The following is a 9,938-nucleotide window of genomic DNA, read 5'->3' as shown; positions in this document are numbered from 1 at the left end:
ACAGTGCAAGTGGGAACTCAGTGAACCCATTAGAAAGGTTAATTAGTACAAAGGGAGTCCAGACTCCATTCTGAAAGTGCTCTCCACCATATCACCTGAAAAAAAGCTGCGGTCATCACGCTTTGCCATGCAAAAGAGGCTTGTGTTTTCTCACAGGCTGTTTAAAGACATCTAAATGCCAGCTGACAATCAAAAAGGAGGGTCACTGCTTAGGGCACTAGCAGCTAGCGACAAAAGCATTAGCTCATTTTAATAACCGTCCTTCAGTTTGTTAAAAAGTAAAATCTCATGAATATGATTATAGATCAGTGTTTCAGACTCATAATTGAGAGTATGTACATGTCCTTATATTGTTGGATAAACAAAAAGAGTTGTTTTATGTTTTAATGCTTACATTTTGGCCCTCTTATTGGTTAAATTAGTCATGTCCCTAACCTGTACTGGTATTTTTATTCAAGGTCAGCACCTATTAATAGAAGTATAATCTTGACAGTTAAAACAAAAGTAACATGGATTTACCTTATATATTGCTTCGCTAACTATGTGTAGCTGTATTGCCTTCACATCTCCACAAAAAAAAAAGTGTTTCTTTCAGAGAAATTGCATTACAGAGACCGTGATGTATGAATTGGCTTGTGATTTGAACAACATGCGATTGCGCAAAAGGCTGGAGCCAATACCCTGTGAGCTTCTTGGCATTCAAAAAAAAAAAAAAAAAAAAAAAAGGGAAGGGAAAAAAAAGAAAAAATGCTTTTACAAAAGACGTCTTTCATCTTCCATATGGAAATGAAATGGAGACTAACTATGTGTGAAATGAAAGAACCAGAGGACAAGGACTGAACACACCATTCCTGTGGTTTTCAGTCAAAGGTTAGTTTGAGTTGCTGTCTTTTTTGAAGCTGGAAAAAAGATTTTGAATCTTTAAAGGATGTACTGAACAAACCACCCACACAAAAAGAAAAATGTACAGTCCTCTCTCACCTCCACTGCAACCATGAAAGCTGGCAAGGTCATTGCAGGCAATACATGTACTTTTCAATAAACAGTCTCCAAAGCATCACTTACCTAAAGGATTAAGGGCTACATTAGCTACACTCTAAACCATCACAAAATATGGAGCAAAATCTTTAACTGTGATATTCAGAAATGGTTACAACAGATTGATGTGATTTTCTATGCTTTTCTTTTTCTGCCAGATGAATTTGATGAAAGTTGAAGAACATTATTTCTCTGATGACAATGAAAGATGAGAATATTATTTCTCTGGACTGACTGAAACCACTTGAGCCCAGATGTTTAAAGAATAGCCTGAAAAAGACACTCAAAAGTATGAAGAGGAACTCAGACGAGAGGAAAAAAAATCCAATTTTCAGGACTGCAGTCTCAGTGTGTTCATTGCATTCTCAGCTCATACTTGAGCTGAAAATGCAAAGTTCTGTTTGCACTTAAAGGAATGAGCCTTTGATGTAGCAGACTGAGAGAGTTAAAGGAGAACAGTGAGCTATCAGTCTCCCACTTTTAGTCAAACCAGTCACTCAGAAACATGTGAGTGATGTTTTTGGGTAAATCTCAGCTAAACGTGTCAACGAGTAATGTAAAAGTCTTTATATCACAAAAATGACTATAACCAGGTATGACCTATTCTAAACACACTCTTATAAACTCTTAGTGCCCTAATACTCTTGTGGAGTTCTGCCCTTACACTTGTAACCAAACAAGCCAAACAAATTATTGCTGAGAAATACAAGTGATTTTTTTGCTGGTTGATATGGGCTTTATGTGAATGATTCTCACTTTTTAACCTCTGATTACCAGTAAAGAAACACTTGTCTCTCTTGTTTCCACAAAGCTGCAGGTATGTCTTTCTAAGCACTCCTCTTGTGCCCTGAACCACGTTGTAACTCCAAGTTGCAGCAAAACAGTATCCCTATCTCCATCACTCTAATACCCCAGCAGCACACTCTTGAAAAAAAGCAAGCTGGCTCAGTGACACTACTATGATCAAATGAGAGGAAGCATAGACCAATAAGTTTTAAAGCACATTTTGTATATGACCTTTGTGATACCATGTGTGTCGTCCATTCGTCCCATGCCATGGAAAAACATACAAGCCTGGCTGGATTAACGCACACTTCTCGCTCGCCTTGGGTATCGTTGATATATTATTTATTTTGTTCGTTTACAGCAAAAAAGATTGAATGAAAAGTGGTTGTAAATTAATCCTTATAGTCATACTTAACGAAAAACTGGCTATAACATGAATTGGTGAGGAGAAACGTGGTCAAAATAGTGTGTTTTAACCAAGCTCCCCTTTTCCATCGGCTAAACCCAAAATTCAACTGTGCTCTACGTCATATAGATTTTGCCCTCTCACGTGGCATCAAACACGGCGTTAGGTACATAAAACAGAAATATACATCCAAAACTATCCAGTCACAATTTTCAATAATTATTCATATCTTAATTCAATATGTAAAAAACGAAAATGGCTATAACACCATGACCTGTTCCGTTAATAGAGACAGCCTACAAGCAGGTATGACAAGACAAGAAGGGAATGGGAGGTATTAAAGATGCAACCATGAAACAGGTATGGATGTTAACCTGATGGTTTTTGCAGCAATTATACATGCAACTGACCTAGCATTGTAAAATTTAGCCAGTACTGTGCAAAGATATTGTAACCAGCTTACATCTTGCTACCTCACATAAAAGCAGAAGTAAAAAAAAAATGTTAGTCAAATATATTTCATCATTTTTGAACAAGACATTTTGTTTACAATCTGCAATGCGTATAATTAGATGTTACGAGTGAAGGAAAAACTGCAAAGACGTTTGTCTCGACAAATTTAATGTGACACTTTAGGCCACATCACTCCACAAAGCATGATGGCTTTTTGCAGAGAATCAGCCATCTGATTACACATTGTTTGTTTTAGTCAGATGGGTGGGCTGGCAAAATTGAAGTGGCTGTATGTGTATTTGTCTAATAACAAAGAAAACTGAAAAAATCTATGAAATTTGATAATATATCTATTTTAGTGAATACTGTGTCATGGTAAGTATACTACTTAATTCTGCACCAAAATTGCAGAAATGACCCCAGCCTGGCTTAATGCATACTGATTTGCTCATGCTGTCTTCATAACAAACATTCAGAACGCTTGCGCTTGTGACATGGAAGGCTATCATGTTAAAAGTTACACCTTTCAATTTTCAGATTGCTCATGAAATATCTCAGAGCGCCTCACTTAGCATGGATGGATTGATTCAGGTCTGATTGAAAAATAGAAAATACCAAATCAAAGGGGCTGCTCCATAATGTTTTTGAAATTGTAATGTAACAAACTTAACAACCTTATATGGTCTGGCACATGGCTTGAGCAGACTCCTCTCAGGTTGACAACTGCCAAATTTTAGTTATGTCACACACAAACTGAAAGACCACAGAAAGTCTGTGCACACACACACACACACACACAGACACACACACACACACACACACACACACACGCAGAAAGACTACATCCCACCTTGTGCAACAAGTGTGTCTTCAACTTAGTTGGTGGTCTGAACAAATGATCAGCCAATTTCTGATTGCAGTGTTACAGAATTATATCATGTTGCATCATGGAGTAATTATCACAGTCTGTTGTGTGTAGATCCCATGCAAGCTGGATGACAGTCATGAAGCTAGATGTTCTTTTGAGATAAAAAGAGGCTTCATTGCTCAAAGTCATGTTTACTTTGCTGAATCATCAATTTTTCTATAATGCTCTCTACAGTTCTTTGTCCGCCCTGGTTTGTGTGTTCTCACTTTTAGTGAGCTGTGTACTACGGAAAAGATTTATCAAGAAATTTCTCACAAAACATTGCAAATATGACAACAGAGTGAGTATGCAGTGAAAAGCACAGTGACCATTTTTACAATCGCATAAACTCTTAAGGTCTGCGTGGGAGTAGCAACCACATGATTGACAGCCGGTGTGAGAGTGTATACTGGTTAGCTTGAGCGAGGAGGTCTGGGTTGGCACGCTGAAAGCCATCTGGGGTGTGAAGGCTCTTGGGAGAGACCCAGTAACCCCTTCTCTTTCATTTTCATTCTCAGGGATTAATCCAAGCCAATATTGCCTTCTCCCAAAGGACTGCTTTGCTCTGGGTAAATGACAGAAGCTAGCCTGGCTGTGAAGAGCTGTTTTTACAAAAATAGCTGTTCCCGCTAGAAACGCCTTCAGTAACAAAGGTGTGGAAGGAGAGAGGGAGAGAGGAGTCTTTTCACCGAAAGTGCTGTGAATGCAGCAGTGGCCATGGCGACCAGCGGAGCAATTAGCGACTTCTGCCGTGAAAATCCAAACAGATGTGAGCTTGAGTCCTCTGAGTGGAAAGCTGAGGAAAGTGAGTTGGCAGTACGGAGAGTTTGTTGCATAAAGCTAGCTTGTAATCCTTCCTGTACATATTTAGGATTTAACACATGCCCACAGTGGGAAAATGTGGTGTAGAAACTTCTAGAACATGAAGCTAACCACACTGAGCTATATATACCTCTGCTGGACCTGCAGGGGGCACTTTAACTACATGTCAGGATTGCCTAAGACTCTACACATACCAAACACCAAACCACCTGCAAGGATCTTCATAACTATGGAGTGACTCTTCAGGAAGTCAGTCAGCAGGCAATCTTGATGTATTACCAAGTTAGTGCGTCCTCCAAAATTGAATTCAAAGAGCACTGGACTGTTCTCTTGATAAGTTTGGTTGGACTTTGACCATGATATGAGATGAGAGAACACAAAGATACGAAGATTGTTGTGTTACATGCTGTCTTGAGATTACATTGCATGTTTTAAGATTATCACTGGAACATGAGAATGAGGCTGGGTTTGCACTGAGAGCTTAAATGATATGTTTTCCCATAGCCAAACAGCACTGAAGAGTTCCAGGGCAATGAACTAAAAAATAACATTTGAAGATCATCAACAGCAGAGGCGATCTCTGTGACCTTTCACAGAAACATAATTACAACGTGCTATGCCATTACAACAGAAACAAAGCTTCACTGAGCAAGCAGTAATATGCACACACCAGAGTGAAGAGGTTTCAGTCTGCTGAATAGAGACATGAGTACTATGTGTGTTAAAACATGTAGATTTATGAAAAGTTTGGATGTTGCATAGATTACTTACTTGTTATGTCTCTTTACAGAGTAAGCAACTATAAGATTGCACTTCCTTGCTCAATCATAGCGTTATTTTTCAATGGTGTTGACAGTACACTGAAAATGAGATTTTATGGTGATTACAGGACATTTACATGGAAACATTCAATTTTTCATTTCACAAAACAAGCAAACAGAAAAACAAACCTTGAAAGAAAGACTTGCAAGATTGTGCATTAAGAGAAAGTCCTTGTTTTGTCTTGAGATAATTGCACCCTGACAATGTCCCATCTCTGGGCACTGTGCATTGTGTCCATGTTGATTCCAGGCCAAGCCGTGAGCACTGCTATAGGATACAAATCCAGGTCTCTGTAATGGATCTGTTCCATTGCACCACCAGAGCACTCTTTGCTATTTTATTTCACTTAGCTGTATTTTATTGTGCTGAAAGCTGTTAAAGATGAGACTGGACATGTTCTGGAGAGTTCTGTTTTCATTATTATTATTATTATTGTTATTATTATCATCATCAAATGTATTTATTTATTTATTTTGATGTTCAGCAGTCATCATCTGTCACCACGGAAATCTTTTACATAGAAAATAACCTTTAAAGGAACATTAAGATTAAAAAAGATTAAAATTACTTTAAAAATTTGCTGCCAACAGTGGTCCTGTGATCAGAAACTGACCACTGATGAAGGACTAGAGGATGGCAAATAACGCATGGTAACGGATGGGCCATAGGGTCTAACTGTTAACCATACAAATAATGCATGGTAACAAATGGGCCATAGGGTCTAACTGTAAACTATACCAATACAAATATACAAAACTGTGGCACCACAAAAGGTAAACTGTTTCTTTTTTACTCTTTGTTTTTCACCAGTTTACAAGTACAGTAGGTTGGTAGCTTAAATGCACTCAACTTCTTTTCATTCCAAGACAAACAAACAAAAATAAAGATTCACAATTTTCATAGTAATGTTTTTCAAATGTCGTGAGTGATTGAACTAGACATGACACCAGTGTGCATCATCCGTCACTGATAACAGCTATGACGTAATATTTTGAAAGAAGTTTTAGTGTTAATTACTGTAGACTGACGTTGTCTTTTCAAATGCTGTTAAGTTCCTCAAGCAAGGCAGGTAACTGTCTAGATAAAAACAGAATGAGTTAAAAGTTTATATGTTCAAGAAATATTCATCAACCAGATCATTAAAAATGACATGCATCATCGCACAGTCTGAGAAAGTGCACACACACACACACACACACACACACACACACACACACACACACACACACACACACACACACACACACACACAAACACACACAGACAGGTTAATACCGTGGATCATGGATCACAGCAGAGGTCTGAAAGAAGTTCATTGGCCTGTCCTCATCTCCTGCTTCACTGTGTAGTTTGCTGCCAGTTCTTTCAACAACAACATGAGAGCAAGGCTGTGCTGTGTCAGCCAATAGAGACATTTACACCTGGGTGTGTCACTGCAGGAACACCAGCCCCTATCAGATTGAACACACTGTCCAGACATTTAGTGTAACAGGAAAAGTACCACCCTTCCCTCTGTGGTCTAGATTTTATTTAGACATCAGTGTAGTCTTTTTGTTATAACTCCAGCACCGTATACAGTGGGGAACTACCTCTTAGGCTCTTGCTTTCTGATAGGATTTTCTGAGATTGGATGCATGGAACACTATGTACTGTGTAATCAGGCAGTCCAGTTTAAATGAAATCAGAGACCAAGACCAGAATATTCTTTATACAGTATAGAGACCACAGAGAACATTAATACATTCTGTAAATTTTCAGCCAATGAGAAAAAGTCTCATATTAAAATGCCCTGAAATACCTTATCTGAAGCTTGCTGCATATCCCAAACACACCATTTATAAGAAATCAACCAAATTATTGTAAATGTTAAAGATGTATGAAAGTATAGGGATTTTCTCTACAATCCAATTATAAGAAAACATGTGCCATTAGAAAAGAGAGAGGAAAGTACAGCTAACACGTTAAAGAGAGAGTACAAATCAGAAAAAGATTAATAGAAAAGAAAAAGAGAAAATCATTGCTTAACAAAATAAATCCATGGTTATATAGCTGTCCAAGGACCCTCTTCTCCACAGTTGATGTCCAACCCTCACACTCAGACTCCCAGACTGACCAAGGTCTCTTTGATTCAAGCAGACCTACACAAACATAAAATAAGCAGACTGATAAGAAGAGAAAGAGAGCAAGTGTCTCTAGGCAACCACAGCATTAGAGGTCAGTGTGGTCAGTGTGTCTTCAAGGATGAGAACTCTTTACCACTCTGACACTTGGAAGGCACGTTCCTAAAACAAGAAAGGGTAAACGTCATTCTGCACACTGAAACTTAAAAATCAAATTGAATGTATCTAAAGTATACCTCAAGTGATACAACAGCTATTGATTAGTAAATACAGGATATGTTATCATATAATATGGATTAATAAAAAAAAAAGAATGAGAGACAAAAGCACACCAGAAGAATAGTCTTCATTAAGCAAAGAATCACAATAATGTTAGGAAACGGTGTAGAGCTGAAATCAGTCCCTTCACCTAGATATACTTATTTTCAATCAGCAATATGCTGATTATTCTGAAAATCCACTCTCTCCTTACTGGAAAACAAATGCATTCAGTTTGTCTATAAAATGTTTTGCAAAAGTATACCTTGATCACAGATATAATCAGAGTTCAGTTCATTTCAGTAACACAAGTCAGTTTGAAGAATAAAGTTAAAAAAAATTAGGAGATGTCAGGGAGTTAGTTAATTCATTTTAATTCATTCACTTTATTGATAGAGAGCTATCAGTATAACTAAGCTGTGAACCTCAATGACAAATTGCTTACAGTCAGCCAGAAATAAATACTGGTCTATTTAGTTCAGAAGTGTTTATTATTTTTTTTCTTTTCTCTCTATCTCAACAGCCAATTCCTGTGCCTGGTTCTCTTGACCCAGAAATGTGCCAGATCCACACAATAAGTGATTTACTTTGGAGGCTTTCAGTGTGCTGACCTCGTTATACCATTCTTCAGTTAAGAAGTCCAGTTTCAGTTTCTCCCCGATACGTCTTACTCTCATCTTCGTATCAGCGACACAGAAGAAAGAGACATCACTTTTTGTGATGCCATGCCACAATCGATTGCCTTTGTTGCCACAAGGCCAAGCGATGGCTTGCAGCAGACAAGGTTCTTTATTTCATAGACATGCGTGCACGTGCACACACACAAACATTCTCTCTTTGTCAGACACAAACCATGAGTAATGTTTGAAAGGACTATGAACCTCTTTCTACATACCCTTTAGACACACACACACACACACACACAAACAAACACACATTTAACGTAGTGTGTGCTATTCATCAGAGTCTAAAGCCTTGAAGATGGCAGCTCTATCACAGGTCACCAGTATGTTGGACACTGAAAGCCAGAGAGTGTTTTTATAAGAGGGCAAGTTCAACTCCGTCAAGAGACCAGATAAGTCATAGCCTGCACCATGATGGAGGCTGCTGAATCGTTTAGTGAACTGAAGATGTCGCCATAGCGATAAAGACAACATACTAGGGCACGATATGGGAAGTTAAAGGTCAACCTCTAACCCATGACATAAAAAGGGTCAGGAGTCAAGGCAACTGTTTTTTTTTTTTTATACACTCACAAAGCCACAAAATATTTGCTACCTCTATTAGGAGTGGACACAAAACTATTTACTCAGTCAGATGCACACATTTCTTTCTTGATTTTTTACACGTTCATATTAGCAGGGCCTCTCTAAATAGTGTTTTTTTTATTTCACTGATTACGTCTGGGTACTTTAAACTCATTGCTGAATCATACTTATGCTCATACTTCACGCTTGAATGTGCAATAACAAAGCATTATTAAGTAGGTGCTGACACATGGCTGTATCATACTGACACAACATTCCATAACTGTAGGAATAAGTTGTTGCTACTGACATGGGAAATGTGAAATGAGGACTATAAACATGTAGCTTTGGGTTGGAGTGAAACCGCAGGGACTCCAGAGCTTTACAATGGTAAGTACAAAATTAACTCAACTTCACCCCGCCCCCCCCAGCCCCCTCCCCACACCTTTTCACTTTGTGATTTAGTTTGATCATTGTCCTCTCTTTTCTTTGGCACCGGTGGAGCGTGAGAATGCATTGTGCTAACGGAGGAATACATTTTAATAATGCGGTGGCCATGATGAATTGCTTTAATCACAGGACGGACCGGTCGGGAACGCCGGACTTGGTCATAAGTTTCGACACACGGAAGCACATGAGAGAATTGTCACAGTAAGCCTCATTGAGCACCTTAATGCGAATCTTTTACGCCAGGTTTGGCTAGATTAAAGAGATCCAGGAGGCTAACCCGGTTTCATGAGGCAGCGACAAGGTCTGGACCAGCAAGGTTTTGAGAGCCATTGCCACAGATGGTACAGCAGATGGACAAAGAATAATGGTTCAGGTCACATTTGGTGTAGAAGTATGATGAGTTTGCATCATTTCATGCACTGGACAGTCTGTGATATAGTGACTCATTAGTCCGGAGGCGGGGGGGGGGGGTCGCTTTGTAGATGAAATAAGGGATATTACTGCACTGATAACTCTTTGAAAAGTTCAAGGACTGGCTTCACTCATGTTTTACCTCCACGGAAATGACAACACACAAGGATTACTTTCAGATACAAAGTTAATTGCCAAAATATTCTTAAATAAATAAG

This window comes from Chanos chanos, chromosome 1 (assembly GCF_902362185.1).
Source record: "Chanos chanos chromosome 1, fChaCha1.1, whole genome shotgun sequence".
Classification (NCBI taxonomy): Eukaryota; Metazoa; Chordata; class Actinopteri; order Gonorynchiformes; family Chanidae; genus Chanos; species Chanos chanos.
This window is presented reverse-complemented; position numbering follows the sequence as displayed.